We start from the raw sequence: 21,062 nt of genomic DNA, 5'->3' as shown, positions 1-21,062 counted from the left end.
AAACTGCTAATGTTTTCCTATCATTAAAGCAACTATGAAGTTAAAAATCACTTACTTAAGAAAGATTACACACACTCTCACACCTCACGTAAGAATACAAATGCTTATTCTTAAAACCAGGGCAAGTCCAGCAAAGGTCATGGTGAGCTATCTACAGAAGGATTTTGCCCTCCTTTGCACACGACTAAAAGCAGAAGAGCATCAGTGTGCTCAGCAAAATTACAGGTGACTCCTTTATTCTGTTCCACACTTGTTCTTCCCCACTCTTCCCAAAGCCTGATGATACTGCATGGCAAATTCCTTTGCAAACAAGAATCCGAATATCCATTTCTGCATGGTCTGGGGAAGGCAGCCTAGGTCAGGATGCAGGCCCAGATCCCAGATGGTCTTACTCTGCTTCATAGTCAGCAGCTGCGTGCACAGTAATAATCTGGGGGTTTCCATGACACAACTTCACCACCTTTCATCACGGAGCTGCGCATTCCCTATGTAATGCAAAAGCTTGCCAACTCCTGCTGAGAAACCAAGTCTTAAATGGTTTAGGGATAAAACTGCCTACTTAGATTCTGCACTGAATCCTACTAGGCTGTGTTTTGGGGCAGTGAGAGAGATTCCAGAATTGCTTCTCAACAATTTCAAACTCCTGCTGTCAGAAATGTTCTCCTTCAGTAGATAAATAAGATTCCAGAGCTGTCAGACCGGCACAACCTGTCAGCAAGGAATTTACTTCTTAGGAAAGCTGTAACAACTATAATGTGATCAGGTAATAAATCCAGATCTTTGGCTCCTGTTGTTCATATGCTAATATGTTATCAGATAACTAGTTATGAAGTGACAATTTGAACCCTTAAACTCCAAATAAGAACAACCTTAGAGACACATGAATCACACCTGAAATACAGTATACGATACTGTACTACTGGCAAGTTGGTATTCATATTCCTCATCAAGTGGAATATGTAACCCATGGGAAGTAATATAAACATTAATTTTCTTGCAAAATTCTTCAGATTTTGCACTGGCTTTAAACAGTTCTTTATCCCTTTTCTGTCTACTTCTTTCTGCATCACAAAGCAGAAGTGTCATGCTTTGAAGAATATTCAGGAATACAAGACAGAGGAGGGCAGCAGGTAACAGAAATGAAGGACAGGTTAAAAACTCCAAAATACAATGTACATTATGCACCACCCGCACTCTGCCCTAATGCTACCTCTTCCTTAATATTATTGCACTTTATTAATAGAGGGTTGTGTCCTATTAGTAGCATGGAAGACTGAAGCCAGTCAGTGCAGGTGGGTAGACCAAAAGTAGCATCCAAACTAGGAGCTCGTTAGAGACCAGTAATGAACAGAGATGTGCCCAGAGCCTCTTCTGCTGTCCATGGAAGAGCAGCAGCTCTCAGCAGCTTCCTGTCATTTCTTCACTAATGTAAAGATATGGGAAGAAATAAGCTTTTCAAGACTCCGGGTCTTATGATCACTTCTACAGCCACACAGAAATGCAGTACAAGGTGCTATAAGCACGTAAATGTTCTTTGCTCAACCCATTCTGATTACTGCTGGTGCCTTCCATCTGCTTCTTAAGAAAAATCAGCCATAAATTACCTTTTGCCTTATCAACTGCAAGCAGAAATTGCAACAAAGCTTACAGAAATCAAAGCTATTGAAGAGTCTAGAACACAAGTCTCACGAGGAGCAGTTGAGGCAACTGGAGTTGCTTACTCTGGAGAAAAGGAGGCTGAGGGCAAACCTAATAGCTCTCTACAACTACCTGAAAGAAGGTTGTAGCGAGCTGGGTGTCAGTCTCTTCTCCCAGGTAACAAGGGATAGGACAAGGGGAAATGACCTCAAGTTGTGCCAGGGGAGGTTTAGATTGGATATTAGGAAAATGCCTTCACTGAAAGTGCTGTATTGGATCAGGCTGCGCAGGGCAGTGGTGGAGCCACCATCCCTGGGGCTATTTAAAAGATGTGCAGATGTTGTGCTTAGAGACATGGTTTAGTGGTGACTTGGCAGTGCTAGGCTAAGGGTTGCACTCAATTATCTTAAAAATTATCTTTTCCAAGCTAAACAGCTCTGTGATTCTATTCTATGATTCTATGAAATGAACAGAAGGTTATCTGATGCCCAGGAAAGACCGTTAAGCCTTCTTCATGACATCTTTAATTTCTATGTGAGATCTGGGTCTGAGACAACATTAAAACACTTTTGTTGTCGAAAAATCATTGTATCAAAGATCCACGTAATATTTTTACATTCAAAATTGATCACAGTGAAATACCATTTGTCTTTCAGAAGCCAATACAATAAACTGAGCCATAACACATAATTTCTTCATTTCTATCGTAAGCTTCTAGATGTAACAAAATATATCATGCAACATGTTGAAATCAGTTAAATGTAAAAACTAGATGTGTTTTGATCTAGATACTGTCATTAAGTTTGGACTTCAAAAATGTCTGTATTGCTAAGCTTGTTAAATTTAAAATACTGTCATGCAAAAAGGGCAAAAATAGTAAGAAGTTTTCATTTCTTTTTAAATCTAAGCACTGCTTATAAACCACATAAGGCAAAGGTTCTGTGGAAAGTAAGAACAGAAAACCCTACAGGCTCGTAAAATTAAGAGTGTCATGCAACACTTGCCATTGAGGCATAAACACAAGCCCTAGAAAGAGAGCTTTAAACAGTTCCAAGTACTTCTTGGTACTACAAAACTGTGGGCTGCTCTAGAGAAGCTTGCTTCCTACCCATCCTGCGTGCACTCCGCACTTGGTTCTTTTGACTAAATCTATGTACCTTTTTTACACTGAGATTCATCGTAAAAGTGGGCTATTGCTACTTGTTCTGAGTTACCATTTTCTCTGCATTACTGCTAGTCCCAGATAAAACAAAACCAAAACCATACAAATTCAGGTATAAATAAGTGATAACTTTGGAGATAATTTTATAACAGATCAACTGTCCAGGTTTAATGTCAATGAACTTCCTGTGTTTATCGATTGACTCTATAGTTTTTTTACATTTTTATTGAGCTGAAATTGGTGTTTATGACAGCCATACACTGGGTTAAAAAGAAGCACTAGAACCATATGTAAAATTAGACTTTGCAGAATTTACATCTGGCTTAAGCTTATCATTATTTCTGGTATTATAGTTAAGTGGAGAGCTAGTTACACTCTAACATGTCATTATAAGCAATAAAAGCAGCCTTCAAACTAAGAATCTTACACATAGCAATCAAACTAGAAGAAAAAAATACAGATCATTCAAACCATCTATTCAAGCCAATAAGAGAAGCAAACATTGAGATACACTCTTTTAGGGTATTAGCCCTCCCATTCAAAAGTAGATTCCCTTATCACCAGATTAAAGGGTAACAGCATTTTTTGCCTACAGATAAGAATTTAGAGTTTTGTCCCAGTCTAAATGATTCTTGGGAAAATTAGTGGTTTCACTATGTAATATAACTGGCTGGATTTGATACTGAATCCAGGAAATGATTTTACTAATATCACCTAACCATCAGCTGCAACGAGAATGTACACAGCAGACCAAGAGAGATAAACAAGATTATTTGCACGAAACAAGCCTGTTTTATAGTATTATGAAATATTTCCAGCTCAACCAGCTGGAAGTATACATGTAAACTATTTGATATCTGGGTAGTATGATTCAGGGACTCTGCCACTATGGAGAAAACTGTTTCTAAAATAGGAACTGCAGTAGTAATTTTTAAAGCAGTCATCACACACTAAGAACAGTGAATAGTTTATACTAATTTTAAAAATACAAATTACTTTCTGCATTGTACAATAATCTTGATAGGAGGCAAAGATGTGACCTTCCGCATAACACCCATTTTGAAAACATAATTGCTTCCACAGACATGGTGTGAAGTACTGTTTGTCATGATCTTGGTTTCAACACCATACCATAAATTCCCAGTGTCCCACTAGGGGCACTCACTCAATTTTCTTTTAACCAGAACAAAGTAGTTACGACATCAAATCTCTTCCCACTTAAAACAAAAATAAACAAACACAAAATACCCTTCACCTCTTCTTTTATTTTTTTTTCTGTCTGGCAAGTACTGCTAAGCCATATGGCTCTACACATGAACTGTTGTCAACATGCTGCTCTGAAGCTGAAGTTGTGGATGACATGTTAGTCAAAGTGATCCATGATGAGTGTTAGAGACATATTGAAGAATTCATCCTACTTCCCTTTCCTTAATTCCTGACATGCTGGAACTGATAGCTTCATAAACCATTCTAATCTACTTTCTAAAAAATGTGTTAAGCAGAGATACAAAGTCTTCAATTTATTTTTTTTTCAGTGTTGTGAATTGTGGAAATGCAGCCACATCTGAATCTTTTAAAGAGTCCTCTGTACACCCAAACACCACAAAGAATAAGGCGTCAAATTTAAAGGAACAGCTCAAAATGTCTTATCTGTTTCCTAAAGTTGTTATCAAAATTCATCAGCATTCCTTAGAACACTGTCTTACAATTTAGAAATCCCTGCAGCAGCACTAGCACCTCAAGTACCCCTCCTCAAAAGAGCTACATGGTAGTTTATACAGAAATTCGGCTCTTAAAACAAGACGGTCACCGTCAACTGTTTCTCCATATTCCCAATGTAACAACAGTCCACAAAAAAATCGAAAGGAAAACTGATATAGGGTCTCTATACGGAGGAAACAAAACCAAAACCCACAAAATAAATGACAACTCACCTCTCCAACCCTCAATAAACTATATCTAGAATTAAGAAAGAAGTAAAATGAGGTTGTTCAAATCTCCAAGAAGGTGATTGAGCAAACCCCTGTGCATACCTATGCTGCAAGGCAGGAATTACCTATACTGGACTCCTCCAACAGCTCTCTCCGTGTTTCCCAGTCACCCATGCTGGGAAAACCTGGCATCAGCCTCATACCCTTCAGGGCACTCCCCCAGTCTAGAGTGGGCTGGGGTGGGAGGGCTGCAGGGCATGATTGGAGATGGCCCCAGATGTGAGACACACACTGTGCTGGGTCTAAACATAAGTGTCTTGCCTGATCACTCTATATGGGATTATAAAATTCCAGTTCAAAACAATGCACAAAACTACTCTGATTGGCATATTTTTAGATGCCTTCAAAACAGGTTCTGATTTTGTAGCACTCAGGGTCAGAAAAATCATTCTAGAAGAATACATTTCCTAATTGCAGTTCATACAAATTAGCCATTTCACAAAAAGAAATACCAAAATAATATCCCATTACACTGATATGCAGAAACATAATATTTCAGATTTTTCACACAGTTACCATAAATATTTCCTGCTTTGCCCAAATTAATATAAGCTTATGCAGGAAATTAACTGGCTGTCTAAATGCACTGAGGAATCGAGCGAGAGTGGCACTATGTACTACAAACACACATACTGTGTTTCACCTCTTGAGAGACGATAATGTGATTCTTGGGCTTTCATGACAGTTTACAAAGTCTGCCAAAGGACTGTGAGTCTGAGGGTAGGGATAAGGCAATTTTATTACATTAAACTAACAGGAGTAATACAATTTTCAGCATTTTTAGACAGATTTCAGACTACAGTGTAGAGTAGAATACTGCAGCTCTAATAGGATTTATAGCAGTATATTAATAAATGCTATCCAAAACAGTAGGGTTAAATCCTGGAACTATTCAGCATTTACATTATCTTCCTAATGGAATCGTGAGTTTTCTTTTGGACAGTAACAACTCAGATCTATCTTCAAACTTTAATTCATTACTGCTCCCCGGCGATAAATTGGTAATTGAAACCCTTGGGTTGGCACAAAAATAACACTCTGATGTTAGATAACCTCCCATCTCTCAAAAACATGGAAGCCTTTAAGCTTCAGCACTTTAACGTACTCTCTGGAGAGCTGATATAGGTACTGGTTTAAATTGCACCTCAGCAGACTCTTTCAAACTCCACAGTATGGAAATTGCTTGTGCTTGGTGCTGCTATGGCAGCCCCTCAGGGGTTGGGGACATGTTATTAGGTTTAATTTGCCCATGTAGAAAAACTAGTTCTGCAGCTGCTACCATAATTTAAACTTACAATGTCAGACTTTTAGCTTTTGTATGTTAACACTGTTTACCTGGATTCAGAAAGAACAAGGAAAAGTAAAAAAATCACTATATTATTCTGCCTGTCAGTAGCTAGGGAAAAAAAGTGGAGGGTGTTTGATGCATTCATTTCACTTTCATTCCAATAAATGTAAACCACTCATAAACTTGACATGTTAAGATAAACTGCTAAAATATATGTGCCTAAAAAATTTCAGTGTCCAGCAGTACAAAACAGGCAATATTTCAAACCTGTATTACCTTTTTTAATTAATCGTTGCACAGTCTGTATTAGTATTAAATTTCTGTGAAGCCTCTGCATGCTTACACTTGTTCATATATAAAGAAATAAAAGTAGCTTGCCTTGATTTTGAAATTTAATAGCAGAAGATACTTGGGAGATTTATCTTCAGCTATGTCTTTAAAGACACAGGGCTTTCCTTAGCCTCCCCATGCATTTCTTCTCCCCATCTGTAACGCATGCTACAGTGCCCTCTCATGGATACTAAACACCTCGCATAAAAAGAATGACTACCAAACCTGTATGATCACATAATTTTATCCAAGACCTAACAGGTTAGTTAAAAAGCCACGACAAGGTAAGATTTCATAAGAGCAGGTGACTGCTAACTGACATCATTCATTACCACAAGTGTTCAACCTTGCATTCACAGTCATTATTGACCCCACAGAATTTTACGTAAAAACAGTGTTTGAAAACACTTCTGTTTTGTTCTGGGGAAGTAATCCATGGCCAAATCTTCCTTACAGATATTTCAGTATCAAATTCCTCACCACAACTTCCTCAAACTATTCTGCCCTCTTTCAGGAAGGTTTTCAAATCATGTCCCAGCTATTCCACAATCTCCTTCATTTCTTACTCATGGGTAGTGCAATCTATCCAGGACGAGCTCTTCCCCGAGAGTTTCAGTAACTTCAGTAACTCTTCCAGCAACATGCTATATAGCTAAAATTACTTTGGAGAAATAAGTAAATTTGTCTTTTTAAAATTCAGCTTCTCAAAGTATCAAAAGGACTAACAAACTTAACAGAAAACCAGGTTATATTTATCAAAATTGTGCCAACAGTTACAATAGATAAGCAAGATATCCTGTTGCATAAATACTATTTTATCACACAAAAGAAAATCTATGAAACAGAAATTCTTAGGTCTGTATATGAGAAAAATAAGAAATAATACACTAACGACTAAATGCAGACTAAACATTTGTGTAAAGGGCTAATGTCTTTAAATAAAATTTAACCTTTACTAATAAGTCTAGAACACAACAAAGCTAGACTCGTATAAATGCTTGTAAACTTGAAGACAAACACTGGTTTGGCCCCTTTCCTAGACTGCATATATTGTACCTGTCACAAACCACTGGTGATATCAGCAGAATGAGGTCACTTCTTATAAACATCAAAGAAAAGTGTTCAATTGCAGTTTTAAGTATAATGCAGTAACAGTTTTGTTAAGAGTTTGGGATAGGAGGATAGGAGTTTGGAAGTTCTCAGTTTCTTCAAAAACCCTAAATTTAGTTACAAAAAAATTAAAAGTACTGAAGTATTTAACAAAACAAAGGGGGAAAGCATGAAAGTAATTATACACTGAAAGTCAAACAAAATGCTTTATGAAGCAACTACTGCAGATCTTGAGCAAACTAATTAAACCTCAGTAGAAGTACAAATGATAGAGCACTTTTCTGTAATTCATAATTTTTATTGTAATCAGTTATTATTATAAAAACAGGAACAACTGGGTAGCACCACAGGCAGAACAAAGTGATCCGCTGTTCAATTACAAGTCAGTTGTTTGGATCATATTTTCAATACAGAAAATTTAAAACAACTCTCATTATGTGCAGAATTGGAAATATTTTTAAAACTGTCTTGTGATTTCTGGTATAATAACACAAATAGATCTAACTACTCCACAGAACACCTGGGACAAGATGGACTAAATTTAAGTTATTTGAGCAGGCTGTGAAACACCAAACAGCTGTAGAGGCGTGGGATATTTCGATCACAATTGAGACTACCATTGGTATGTAACACATGTCAATTCAGATACAGTTATTCAGTGTGCCAATTTCCATATTCTGTTTTGGCATATAATACAGTTATAGCAGCAAATAGATACAAACATATTCCATTTATACATACATACATATATATGTGTGCATGTACATGCATATAAAGTGTTGAATACTGCAACATTTGGCAAAACTTGTCAAAACCAGAAATACAATATTCACAGTTTGGACCAAAAGGCCAATTGTCTTCATTCCTAGAGTCAGTTGAAAACAAATGGGGGGGAATACACATACAAGTCTCACCTCTAAACCTGTTTTCTCATAGGCAAGAAGCTTTTGATGTTGTTGGCTTTCAAGATAATATTCTACGAGTTCATCAGAGATAGGAAAGCTGAACTATGACCTTATCGTAAAGAGCTCATATTAAAAAATGTGCTGTGTAAAAAGTTGAAGCATTACTATACTAAGAATTTTAATGCGAGTAAAGAATTTCTTGTCTCAGCTGAAGGTGGGTTAAATACAACTAATGCTCACGCATAACTATTTTTTTAAATATTTCTATGCACTAATTCTGTTTTTACACGTTCAAATGCAAGAAGCCTGCAGCAGGCAGCTAAATGTAAAATAAGTAAAAGGTGGTGAAGAATTTAAAATGAAGACTTCCATTTCATTCTGTATTCAGGAGCCAGAACCAGACTCATTAACTGCAATCTCTTTCTACTTTGCATGAAAATGAACCATTTTTTGAAATAGGCTCAGAGAATGTGGTAAAAGTTCATAGAAGACAAATGCACCTTTTTAGTTTGGTGAAAATTACACTAAGGGTAGCCAGGATTAGTAGAAATATTTCTAATTCATTGAAAAATTAAGAGAATTCTCTACCCTACACATGCTTCCAAGACAAACACACTAGGCAAAGATTTCCCTTTCTTATATGGAAAATATTGAATGTTCATATGAAATTATGTGAAGCACTGCAGGTTAAATTAATTTCCACAAACATAAAATTTCAATATCTATCTGAGCTTTCATCCATTTGATCTGAGAGGCTTTAATTTGCTCTTCAAAAATAATTCAAAGAAGTCCCAATAAACTGCAAGAGGAATCTTATCAGATTTGAAAGGTTGCAGATTATGAGGGAACACCTAGAAAATTATGAAAGGGAAGGAGTAAAGACTGTAGGAGCCCAAGTAGGTATGAATTCTGCTCTTTAAGAATATGTCACTTAAAGTAATTAATCAGAAGCAGCACTTAAAAGAAAGATTGGATTTCTAGTACTGGACAACATTTTGCAGCCTGTGGCAGATACAGGAGCTATGCTGGTTCTCTGTAAAACACTAATTTCTAAGGAAAAATTTCCCACAAAGAGACAGGAAACTGCATCAGACATCAAATGTGTTAAAAGCAACATGGAGGTTCCTTGTGGGGGAACAGAACGGTGAAGTTATTACTCAGCCTTGCACCTGCATTTAATTAAATTTGGAGATGAAGTTGAAGAGAACAGTAACATTTTTGACAAATGCTGGTCAATCCACCCTTATAAAATTGGAAACTTAGTTGAGAAACAGGACTTTGATTCTAGGTCACAAAAAATTATATCCAGTGGACTTATGAAGAGACTGCAAACAATTTGTACAACTCTGCAGGTTTAATACAAATTCCGTTATTGTCTCCTTGATGTTACTTCAAAACTGAATTTCACAGAAAATACATATTCCCCTAAACTTAACATCTTGTCACCCAATGGAAGCACTCAAGGTAAACGTTATGCTGCTGAACGAAGGATCACTATGAAAACACCATGAAGTGCACAGAGCAAATGATACTCCAGTAAAACCTTTCAAGTGTTCCATGGAAAGAAAGTATCAAGTGACTTCTCATAAACCATGACCTAGCCTTCACATGTTTTTCATATTGAAAGCGTTCTGAAAAACAAACCAGGCAAGTGAGTTCAGCAGGGAGTTCCTCTTACCTTTCAAAATCAGACTCAGGGTTCAATTCCTTAGCCTACTCCCTTTTCTGTAATATACCTTATATGGATTGCTGTGGTAGATGAAGAAATAGTCTGCAAATGTTTGCAGATAACTAGTTTAAGTTCCCCAAACAAGGAGCTTTTGTTGGTTTTGGAATGCTGCCTCTGGAAATTTCGACATTCACAATTCTGTTAGCTGCACACAGAAAAAAAAGTAGCTCCTGAAGGCAGATCCCAAATGTATAAACTGGGCTATAACAGCATAGCAAAAACATAAAGGTAGCCTACGTTTCAGAAAAGCCTTTTCTTAAAACAACAATGATACAAGAACGTTAGCGGGAGGTTATAGGTGTATAGGAGGAACAACAAACTATAAACTGTGAATGAATCCTGCCGTAAGATTAAAGTATGACTACAGAGACAGAAATTCTCACATGTGCCTATGCAACCATTTCCACAATCAGCTGTCACACAAAAGCTAGTGAACAAAATAAAACACTCTCAGTAAATGAGATATTTAGTCTTACATCATCCTTGCAATTTGGAGAAGCAAATAACAATGTCACATTCACTAAAACGGGCTAAGAAGGAAACAATGCAGGGCAGACCTTTGGGGAACAGTGCAAAAATCCATGGAACTTCAATGAATCCGCTCACTCAGAACTGCTGGTCAAGCTTGTGGTGACATGAGAAGACAGCAATCTGTGCCAGGGAAGGTTTATTATTAGATTCCTTTGTAATCAAGAGTGATGTTGGCTGGAAACTATTAGCATATGGGTCATCAAAGGCTGTGTTTGCAGGGGCTTAGCATCTCTAGCTACAAAAAGCCAAAGCTAGCCAAAACAGCACTTTCAAGCTGTTATCTTTTACTTCAGAAATGCATTTTTTCTTCTACAATTAGACTGCTGCTCAAGTATTGGAGCGAATTAATTCTTTTTTGTTGTTGTAGTTTATTCATATTAGTAAACAACTATCAATTATTTAAGCACATTTAGATTCAAATAAGAATACTCCAGTAATCCTTCTTCCCTTATGTAGTTCTGCACAACAAATCTGGACCTGGGCTCTCTTGTTTTGCAATAGATTAGTTTGGCTTAGGTGACATGAAAACAGATTATCATAAAAGGAACATAGTGCTAGATTTAAGACTATCAAGCTTTTTTTGATCCCTTCAAATGATTGGACTAGAAAATAGAACTGTTATGCACTTCACCTGTCAAGAAAAAGCTAGATTTGCATTTCATTTTAATGTAGTCTGACTGATACCTTAATATGGTACATCTGTAAATCCCCAAGAAATTCAGGTCAGTCTAGAAGATACACTACAGGTTAGCAACTAATACAAGCAGTGCTATAAAGTCATATTTAGAAAAACAATCCACTCTTCCTTTGGTGTTGCTGTTTACAAGCTGTGGCTATGATTATTATGGTAAGAAAAGTGGCAACATCTGATGATGCTTTCAACAAGGTATTCTGCCACAATCACTGGTTTTCAAAGAGTACAAGCTCTCCTATTGTGAAAATAGACACTACAGTTTCAGAGAAAGGACTTGACTCCTTTGTCTTTTGACTAGTATTACAGAAAAAAAGAAAAAACGAATAAATCCAGAAACTTTATTACCAATGGCAATGGAAAAGCATTCAAACCAGTTATCATAATGTACAGCCTAGCATATTAATTTTTGGAAATCACTGACCTATCACATTAATGTCCTATTAGTTTGGGGGTGGGGGGAATTTGTACACCCATATCACTAAGATTGACTTACAATTAATCTTACCCAGCCAGCATCCTGAAGGCTGAAGAAGAAAAACCCAGCTGTCAAGATAATATAGAAGCCTATTATGGGAAATGATCCCAGCAATGCCATCTTCACATACATTTTTGAAGAACACAGACTTGGTATTATATTCTGCTCTCAGGACAGAACCTCCATTAAAGGTATCATACAGTAAAAAGAGAGTTTATCTCCAAACATGTGCTTTATGTGCTAGAGGATGCATAGTCCTGCACTAAAGACATACCTGTAGAGCCTGTTTCAAAAGCGATCCTGCCACATTTCTTGGCTTTCCAGAGAAAGAATTCTTAAAGCAGTGAACTATTAATAATTCCCAAATGCATAAAGCAAAGTACTATGAACATCAGATAATCTGTAAATAACAGTCTGGCCAAGCAGCAAGACACACAGAAGAAGGATCAATAACTCTTATTAGCAGACTTGTCAAACCTTTTACAGAGCTCTGAAAAGATGTGATTCACTTTATTTCCTATTACTAAAAGCTTCACTTGCCATCAGTTTGCTATGGAACACCAAGAACTAATATATCTTGCAAAATCATCACCAAATGATGAAAATTTTTAATCGAAACTTTTGTATTATTCCTTACTACATTGATTAAACTATCTAGAAATATAACCTGGTAATAAAGAATATAACAGACCTTTGTCACTTATAATGATAACCAAATCGGGGAATCCTGCTTCAGTCAAACACCACCACAAACACTTGTTGAAACAAAGTAGCTGCTGAAAAGATTTTAGCATCCAGAGTCTTTCCATATCCTTGTTTCCCGTGTTCTACAGACTACAATGGAACTTATTTTTTTATCTTGTGGACTCCTAACTCCGGTTAAAATTTCACTCAAACCAGTGTACCACAAATGTCTCAAAAATCCACCATCTGAAAGAGAACTAACAATAGTCATTCTAGAGTGTAAAAAAGGCAAATATATGCTATTGCTCCAAATATAATACTCAAATAGCATCATTATTGTCAGTTAAATGTTTTTAAAGAGGTCACTGATTTTTTTATGTGCATCCCAAGCTTTACCAACATTATTTGAATTTCCTGCACAACCAAAAAGTTCACGTCAGGCAAAATAGTTCCTTTTCTTCTTCACAGGTGTATAATCTGCAACAATAATCTCTAATCATTAAAAGCTATATATGTTTTAAGTTGTATAATCTTCTGTTTCATTAGAAAGCTCTTCTGTTACTTAAGTATAAATATGACACATGAAGCAATAGTCAAGTAGTAAATACACAATATGACCATTGGAGGCAAAGTCATTAAAATACAACAGTAATTTTAAATCTTTCAATAAATATAAGTTATGTACAACTTTTACACTTAATGATCTCTTTGATTTACCAGAAGAACATATTTACATATATTTAAAGTAAAACAAGGAAGCTGATTAATAACTCTTAAACTTTTGATAAGCTATTGCAAGAAATACTATTAAAGTAAACTGTTTTGATTTTGAATTACTGGCATGGAATGTATACTAAGTACCTTTTTTTTAAGTTCAAATACCTCGCTGGATATTTGAGAAGGACTTCCTTAAAATTTTATGATTGACATTTTCTGATAGAGAAATATTGCCTAAAAAATCAGAAAAGGAAATGATACTGCAAAATTATATATAAAGGATGTAAATCAAAAAGTGTTTTACTCAAACAGCTGTTACCAAATGCTTGTGGAAATACATACACTGAAGAATGATATTAATAGTAGCTACAGATGGTTTTTCAATCCATCTATTACAGTTAAATGAGCTACGCAAAAGTAACGATATGAACAAACATCAAAAAGACACTGATAGTCACAGAAGTCTATATGCACCATCAGAAGATCCTCAGAGCGCAAAGCTCTATGTGGCTGATGGAAGCAAAGGAACTGCAGCTTATTGGCATGAGACTAAGTATTTGTCCATAATTTCTTGGCATGTATGCTTCAGCATCTGATGACTTCAACTATATTTCAGAGGAGTAAAATAATTTATGAATTTGGCTGGTACTGAAACTTGTGTAACTTCCAGTTCATAACCCTATCTTCACATCTTATAAATTAAGCATTATGAGAAACGGTGTAGCTGCAAATTTCCATGCTTGTTCTCTGTGGAGCTACTTGTTATTTTACATTATTATGCTTGACGCAATGTACATAGCATGGCATAATATTTATGATGTAATCTATTCCAGTGGACAAATAGAATGGAAATTAGTCATTTTTTTCCAGCTAAAAAAACACCCTGAAGTTTGGTTTGTGGTTATTTTGGATTGGTTTGGGTGGTTTTGGTAATTTTCCTTTTTTTCCAAATGAGTAAGAATATCAAAACAATCCCCAACTAAAATTTACAGAGAAATAAGCTTCAGCATATGTGCAGGTGCTCTCACAAACCATTCCTGAGTTGAGTTTTGGGGAAACAAAACAGCTGAACATTCCATTTGCAGTCCTAGAAATACATCACAGTTCTCTTGACGATTTGATGGCAGCAGGTTTGCTAAGAAGGCAAATTTTGCAACATATTACAAGACAAAGAATCGGCAACTATTATCAAACTGAACTTAATAACGGAAAAAAATCCTTGAACCAATGTAAGTTTTGCAATGTTGGGTTCAGAAAGATTGATTCTTGTCAGGGAGCTGTGGATAGAGATGTACCTCAGGTTTTGATGGAGATACGAAGACTGGTAAGTTAATTACCAGTCAGATTTGAAGTATAAATGTCAGAAGAAAGGCAATCCATGAAAACTGCAACATGCATTGGGTATCCTTAATTCTAGTTCTGGTTGCCAGAAACTAACTGCAAGATTTTGGGAATGTCAGGAAATATCCACGTCTCTCATTCCACACCTTCATTTGGGCTGGCTGAGAAGTGTTGTTTAGCTACTGAATTTTCCATTTAGGGATTAGTGCCTGCTGGACTACCAGATAAGCTACCAGCTAAGAAGCTGATATAAACTAATCCATACAGCAGTATACTGAGTACCTGCAGTCCCTACTGCTTTCCCATGTGCTTTCCCATGAAAGAGGATGAATAAACAGTTCATAAGCAAACAACTTAAAATGTACATAAGTTTGTAAGTGATTCCACTGTAATCATCAGTGTATTATAAATGTCAAGACAGACATAAATTCCCAGTAATTAACCATCAAGACAGGCCTCATTTAAATGAAGTTATTAAATGTTAGGAAAATTAATTAAGTTCAAATGCCAAATTCTAAAACTTAAATCTCTAAATGGCAAACAAATTTGTGTTTCAATCTATAAGCTTTTCAACCAGAGTTTTTTGAGAAGGTTTCAAATACTGAAAGGTATGGCTGTATTTCACTTACTAAATACACCTCACAAAAATAAGAAAATAAATGAAAGGCTATAAAAGGAAAGCTTTCAGAAATTAGGAACAAATTTAGTACGTTGATGAGGAGAATCCTCTGGTCCACATGATCATGATCATTTAACGTGCCATCAGTCACAATAAACCTCTACAACTTGCAAGTTCAATGCTATTTCAAAAAAGTTTCTTTCACAGACAATTTCTGTTTATTCAACACTGCTAAGAAATGTTATTGGTAAGAAGCATGCGTATTCATCATGACAACGTGGAACAACCTGCAGCAAACAAGAATTTGGTGCGACCAGTCATCATTGTTCTTGAAAAATGTCATTGAATCCTAATTTATTAAAGAACAGATTTCCAGATGTAGAAATCTCCCACTTCAAAATTTATACAATTTTCCAATTTTTTTTGGAGGGGGGAGCGTTCCTCTTTAATTTACCTTGAACATTTTGATTTTATTTAAATGTAGCTAGAGATCTGCAGAGCAATGATAGGTTGCTGCACATAAGCCAATACAGTGGCTTCTTGTTTAAACAGTCTAGTAAGTGTAGTGAACTTAATGTTTTCCTGGTTAAAGAAACATCATGTACTCTCTTGTAAGTGCTTGCTTAACTTGTAAGAAAACAGTTAGACAATCCATGATGTACAAATTTACTGAGTCAGACACACATTCAGAACTGTGGGCCAGAGCTCTGATCTTCTAAGGAGCAAAAATAAATACATAAATAAAAAGCAAGTTTCAAGATTATCACCAGTGTCTTTCTAGCACCGGAGGGTTTTAAGTAAATTTGCTCAGTCAATCATTTACCAAGTAGCTGGATAGCTCTTAATTAGATCATATTATCATCTCTTCTTTGAATTATGCATATCAGTACACTACATCATCAAACCTCAGACTGGTTAACAGTCAGCAAGTCCTTCCTATTTCCTTTTTGTGCTGCCATGAAAGGCCAAGATATTGGTCTGAGTCCATTGCTTCCCCTCAAAGTAATCGTTGGCCCAAGCTCTTTAAATTGAAAGCAGTAAGCAGCATCTCAAAAGATTTAACAAAAATTTTCTTCCTAATCTTCAACTGTCCAAAAGTTTACTTATGCTATGAATAACGATCCAAATTAAGACTTTTATAAGAGCAGGAAAGAGGACCTAAGTGAATTTTCCAAGAGTTTAGTAAGCATCATAGTTTAATTAGCCCATTTATTTTTACTTATTGCTCCACATGAGACCAAGACACAGAATTAAGAAAGGAATACAAAAATCTATCTTCTACTGAACAATTCATCATCACTGTCTATGCTCCTTAGTAAGAATATTTTCAAAGGCAAAATCTCAAGTTAAGCATATTTACCAGAAAATATTGTGCCAAACATACATTGTTCCAAATCTTTATGCGACTAATATTTAAAGTATATCTAACATTATGAGCAGGAAAGAAGAAACGTATCCTTGTATTACTGTTTAAAGGATTTATGCTCATTATGAAACCCACTCATTTTAATGCATACAATTGGAGATTGTTTTCAAGTTCAGGTTATTTTATATAGGCTGAAAATACAGAACTAAAAATCTCCTCAGCACAGTTTCAATCTCCTTCACTTATCTTCCCACAGGTACACTCTTAATGAAACTAAAACAAATTCTTGACACAGATGACAGCAAATGCCAGAAGGTCAAGATGCAGCTTCATGGTACCTACTTAAAAGAACACTGTGTTTCTGTGTTTTCTTTCATACCATAACATTAATTTAATACTAAGTTTTTCTTACAAAAATAAGCCACATAGCATATTAACTGCAAGGCATCTAGTAAGTAATAAGAAAACTTGTTACTGAGAGTTACTGTGTCCTTAAAGGACAACGCATATTTATGACCATTTACATCTTGTAAGGAACAAGAAAAAAAGTCTTGAGGGCAGTTGATAAAAATCCAGGATATGTTTCAAATCCTCACACTCCATTCTGCTGATACATTCAACTACTTTCCTTTATAAGCCTGAAAACATGAAACGCTGGTGTTGTCTATAAAGCCAGAATAAATCCCTTATTGTGGATCCTTCTTGCCCTTCCCTTGCCCCGAAATAATTGCTATATTTAATGCTCTCTGTACCAAGAATAAATACAGACTCAGCTCAAGCTGAAATGGAAGCCAAATATGACTGGGCTCAAATCTATTTTTTTTTCCAGCCCATCTGCAGTTCCTGTGGTAGAGCCCATTAGAAGTACATGAAAGCAATGAGCTCAAAGACCACATAGTTATTCCTGGATTTAAATACGTATTGGAAATTAATGTCGTCTAGATAAATACCTGTGAAAAACCGAGAAGAGAATAAGTGCTTGGAGATTAAGAGATTTACTGTAACCTCTGTGAAAGCTGAACATTTAAAGGGCAGGAATTCATTTTTCAATTAGCATATTTAAAGGGGCAGAGGTTTATAAATTATCTCAGTAACTAATTAAAAGGCCTCTGTATGTGTGTGCACACATGCTTATTTTTATAAATCAGCATATTTATGTTACTGATAGATTAAGCAGCTATTCTGGTCAGCAAAATTAATATAAATGTTAGATGTCCATTTCTTTAAACAGCACTTTGGCTAGATCATAGACTCATACAGCCATTTAGGCCAGAAAAAGCAATTACAAGTTCATCAAGTCCAATCATTCTCTGTACTGCTGGAGATCTCTTATTGCACTGAGGGCAAATAGCTCCTATTTCTTACTAGAACAAAACAGCCTCAATGAAAGAAACTTCATATGCAACTTGATTTTGTAAGATTCCTCTTTGCTGCTTGCTCCATCATTTCTACCTCTTATTACTTATGGGAAATAAACCTAAACATCCTGAGGAACTGCTATGACGAACCTGCCAGATTTTACTTTCTGTCTTCTTGTCCCATTCTTCCCTTTAAAATAGGAAGATTGCAAGAACATTGAAGTAGCCACGTGTACCAACAGCAAACACCTGTATCACACCAAAGGTGAAATGTAATAGTGACGTGCCTGAGATCTTGCTTTCCATCTCCAAATAAGCCCACATCAATAAGGACAACAGCATACCCTGAGTCCATCCATTGCATGACTAATCCTGCTCATGCTTAGCTATCTCTGAAATTATGAACATTCAGGGACTGTAATACACAAGCAAACCTTTGACGTGGAAATGTGATAGCAGATTTTTGTACATTCACCTAATTTGCTTGAGTGCTATGTATCAGAAAGAGTGTCCAGATCTAGGAGACTCTTACCATTTTTACAACCAGAGTCACCAGTTTGCCTACACTTGATCTGTCCCTGTCCTACATTGCTCCCTTTCAAATTGTAGCCAAGGGCAATATTCTCATAAATATCTTTGATACAGCAAATCCCTAAAGATTCTACCAGTGGGATTCATGCAGAAGAAAAATAAACACAATCACAACCTGATCTCACCTCCCAAAGGAATTTAAAAAATCACAGATCAAAGCCTCAAGCATTTACACAAGGACAATCCCTTCCTGAGTTTGGCACTCGTGGCTTCAGACAATCCATCAGGGTTTTTTTACTACTTGTAAAAATCCAAGGGTGCTAGTATCTAATATACCTGTGGAAATATTAGGTCTTATACATTAACAACTGTTGAATGATAAAAGCTTGTTATTTTGATCTTCATTAAAGAAAAAAACCCGTAAACTTCTGAGCAATTTTGTAAATATCACAAAAACCTGACTGCCAACATTTTCAGTATTAATAGAGGGACTTTGGAGGGAAGCTGAATGGGACCTTCTGAAGGGATTATTTCTCTGCAATTTAATTTGTTACAAAATTATGTCTGCATGACAAATATCACCAATAAAGAAAAGCAAGAAGGAAAAATGGCTGCATAGTACAAGTACTTTTTTTTTTTTTAATAGTGTTCTTTTCATACACAATGAAGTTAACAATCTTGCTATTTATTTATTGAAGAAGAGAGTCAGAATACAAGGAGGGTATATACTTACAATTGCAGCACGAGCTGCATACAGGCAGAAGGAAGGTTTGATATACTTCTTCATTCTAGAGCAACTATTTAATATTTGGGTTTCACACAGTAAGACACTTTAGAGACCTAAGTTATAATCCCCAAAAGATGCAAGAGCACTTCACACTTCAATTAGTGCTTTTGGAAGGTAATAAAAGGACAAAGAACCTGCCTATTCTTTACTAATGCCACAGAAATATTCTCCTAAATAAAGCCTTAATATTACCATACCATGTCTTCAGAACTGTTGCTAAAATACAGATACATTTGTGACAAAAATAGTTAGAGCATAAGGAACTCAACATAACAGTTTGAGAAAAGGGGGAAGAGAAATCTAAGGCCGTTCCCATGAAGCACTAAATAAACTTCCACAAAATGTATTTAATAATTCTTTTCCTGAGTTCCTTTTTCTGCCCTCCCTTTTCTCCAGATAACACCTTCTGCATTCCCAAAGTGAATTTAAACAAAAATGAAAACTGCCTTTGTTTTATTTTTTGATGCTTTTGATGCTACCAACATTTTGTGCTATTTATAGTATTACTCTAGAGTCTTCACTTTCCTTCACCTCACATAGCAATAAAGGTAACAGAAATCCCATCCTGAAGACAACCAACATAGCAGATATGACATTAACATATGGTAATTAAATAATTCCACAGGTATCGTGATCTAATTAAACTAGTGATAGAAAAACAACTATTGAAACTGCAACATGACAAATGTGTTCTGGGCATTTTTTACTCCAAAAGAGGTTTTTTTCCTAGAAGAGTACAAAGAGTTAGGCTTGTTTCATATTTCTGTGAGAAAACTTCCAAGGCTCAATCAACTTTATATTCAAGAAAAAGCTGGATTCCTCAAAAGAAATGTGTGATTCAGTGCTTAGTACTTCAGTGCTCAAATAATATGTTATCTAAATTGGAATAAATCTTTCTTGTGCTGAGCCATATAAAATGGGTGGGGTTTTTAACATTGTATCTTTTTGCTATTATTTATATGGTGTGATAAAATACAATGCAGAAGTGGATTTTCTTCAAATATAGTTCCAGTAATTAAGGACTTTTTTTAAGTTGTGTAGCATGGAAACATTGTTTTTAAACTCTGGATTAAAAACAAAGCAGAAAATCAAAATATCATGTTGATTCAAGGAGCTGAGAAATGTCATGCTTTAACTTTGAAGTTCTTTCCCTACTCAAAATCAAGCAGTTCTCATACAAGCATTTCACTTAAGTTTTCCTCAGATAAGGACTATGAGTTCTTTTCTTAGGGTTCCTTGAAGAAGTAGGAGATAAAAATGAGAGGGTGGTAGGGCAGAAAGAGTATTGCTTTTTGCATATGATTTTTATTTTGTCAGCTTGCAATGAAAGAACATTCTAACTTCTGCTGGGTAATTTACACAAACCTGCTGGCACTTGGCAGAAGGAGCCCACCATCTGAGTTGGAAATATATGCACCAGGCATTCAAATGAATGTGAAATATAAATGCTATGAAAATTTATGGTAATTTCCTTAATGACTTCAAGATGGTCAGGAAACAAAAAGTATTTTATGTTCTGTCAGGTTTTCAATTACTTTGACACACAAGACAAACATTTCCCTCCCCTGTTCCGTTGTCTTCCCCACAGTTGTTCATTTATTCATTCTAATCATTTTCTACACTTCTTTTTGCCTCTCCAAGTTAATCTCATCCTATAAAAATGAATTTCCATGCTTGATTTTCCCACTAGATCATGGAAAAGCACTGTCCTAACTCCATCTGAATCCTACTATCCCCTCCTTAGTCATTCCTCTCATGCCCACAGCACTGACCCCCTTCGATGATGCATAAAATTATATTCAGGGG

The 21,062-nt window shown here is 35.9% G+C and overlaps 1 protein-coding gene and 1 long non-coding RNA gene across 3 annotated transcripts in view; both read right to left on the bottom strand.

The window, feature by feature from the left end:
* Positions 1-4,886, bottom strand: part of LOC138722224 (uncharacterized) — a 40,972-nt gene extending 36,086 nt beyond the window's left edge. Inside the window, exon 1 of the long non-coding RNA XR_011337679.1 lies at positions 4,834-4,886. This is a non-coding gene — a long non-coding RNA (uncharacterized lncRNA). The remainder of the gene's footprint in view (positions 1-4,833) is intronic.
* Positions 1-21,062, bottom strand: part of ZNF385D (zinc finger protein 385D) — a 404,649-nt gene that overhangs the window by 287,623 nt on the left and 95,964 nt on the right. The window lies entirely within an intron of this gene.

Source organism: Phaenicophaeus curvirostris, chromosome 6 (genome assembly GCF_032191515.1).
Source record: "Phaenicophaeus curvirostris isolate KB17595 chromosome 6, BPBGC_Pcur_1.0, whole genome shotgun sequence".
Taxonomy (NCBI): domain Eukaryota; kingdom Metazoa; phylum Chordata; class Aves; order Cuculiformes; family Cuculidae; genus Phaenicophaeus; species Phaenicophaeus curvirostris.
Note: the sequence above shows the minus strand (reverse complement) of the source record. Positions and strands in the feature narration are given on the sequence as shown.